This window comes from Otolemur garnettii, unplaced genomic scaffold (assembly GCF_000181295.1).
Source record: "Otolemur garnettii isolate 467f Iridium unplaced genomic scaffold, OtoGar3 scaffold00003, whole genome shotgun sequence".
Classification (NCBI taxonomy): domain Eukaryota; kingdom Metazoa; phylum Chordata; class Mammalia; order Primates; family Galagidae; genus Otolemur; species Otolemur garnettii.
In genome coordinates, this window is record NW_003852398.1 from 13,609,690 (window position 1) to 13,611,724 (window position 2,035).

Below are 2,035 nucleotides of genomic sequence, written 5' to 3' on the forward strand. Positions count from 1 at the left end.
GCAGCCATCATTGTTGTTTGGCGGCCCGGGCTGGGGATTCGAACCCACCACCTTAGGTGTATGTGGCTGGCACCTTAGCCGCTTGAGCCACAGGCACCGAGCCAAAGATTTCTTTCTTAAAATACTTTGTCTTTTATTTATGTACTTGTGTCATTGGGCTCACACTTCTCCTCCTCGCCATGGAGACAGCAATTGGCGGCAGTGGTAGTGGCAGTAGCCGGTGCCCCATAGACACCTCTCACTCAGTGAAGGGGAAAGGGGAGCGGGAGCTGTGCCACACTGTTGCTTTTTTCCTACTCATCAAATTCTAAAGGCTCCAAACTAAAGACAAGCTCACAATAAGTGCATAAGGCTCTGGAGAAGTTCCCCAATCAACCGTTTTAGGCTTAACAGGCAAATTAAGCAAGTTTTGAAGGCATTACAGAAGTAATAGTTTCATGACATTAAGCCATTAAGCTAAGAAAATATAAACTTGTCTGATCAATATGTTCAGGAAAAAAGTCTAAAATAAATTTTGAAGATGGTTTTATTTTATCAAAAAAACAATATTAAAAATTACTAAAGTCACACTAACTTTAATTTGGGGTAAAGTGGTCTGATTTCCTTTACTCCCAACTCCACAACATTGCAGGAACCTTTTGCTGGGGCTTCCTCAGGAGTGAGGAAACCCCCTGTATAAGTGCTGATCCACCTGACCCTCCAAATAGAATGGAGAGGAGTCAGTAGTTTCTCTGATTTAGGCTACTGCTATACTATGGCAGTCAGTGACTAAAGGTGTGGCTGTTACTTCTACTTTGGTCCGTTGTTTTATCTAGCTATTCCCACATGTAGTAGCTCAGCTCTCTGCAGCTCGCCTCAGCTCTGTCCAGTCTCAACGCTTTGTCTTTGTGATTGAGACCTTATTTGGAAATAAGATTTCTGCAGCTGTAATTAAGTTAGAATGAGCTTATACTGAATTAATGGCTATAAATCCAATAACTTGTGTCTTTTAAGAGAAAGAAGCGGGATTTATGATTATAGTAAAATGTGAGAGGAAAGAGAGAAATTGAGGAAGGAGCTGGTTAAGCAAGATGGAGCCAGAACTTAATGATTCGGAAAAATCTCAGCTTATCTGTATTGCCCAGAGATGAAACACACAGAAGAAAGACATAGAAACACACAAAGGGGAGACAGCCGGTGAAGGCAAAGGAAGAAACTGGAGTGATAGAGTCATAAGCCACAGAATGCTAAAGATTGTCAGCAACTATAGAGGGTAGAAAGAGGTAAGGAAGGTTCCCTGAAGAGAGAGAATGGCCTTGCCTGTGCCTTGATTTGGGCGTGTTAGCTTCAAGAACTATGCGAGAATATATTTCTATGGCTTAAACTACTCGGTTTGTGGTGATTTGTTACAGGGACGCTAGAAAATAATATACCATTTAAGTTTATGACTTCATCATCTTCTGTCTATAGTGGTTCCCAACCTTCCTAATGCTGTGACCTTTTAATACAGTTGCTCATGTTGTGGTGACCCCCAACCATAAAATTATTTTCTTTGCTACTTTCTGTCATTTTGCTACTGTTATGAATCGTAATGTAAATATCTGATATGCAGAATGGTCTTAGGTGACCCCATGTGAAAGGGTCCTTCAACCCCCAAACGGGTCATGACCAACAGGTTGAGACCTGCTGGTTTAGGCAAACAGACCTTGGCTTTGTCTCTTTGGATGAAACTTTCTCTTCAGATTTCGAGATGTCAGTTTACCCTGCACACTCAGTTCCCTGATGAATCCGAGAAAAGTTGTTGATTTTTCAGTTTGTCTATTTGTCTAGCTGTTTTCTGAGGGAGGGATATGATGACTTTCAAACTTTCAACACAGCAGAGCTAAACCTGAAGTTCATTTTGTCATCATTTTAATCTTTTTTTTTTCCCTTTTGCCCTATTGAGATTTCTTTGCACCATTTGACACATGCTCGGTGGAAGATGTGAGAGTGTTTACCGTAAGGTCTCTATCACGAATTCTCTCTTACTTCTGCAGTTCCTGTCAATATCGTGCTT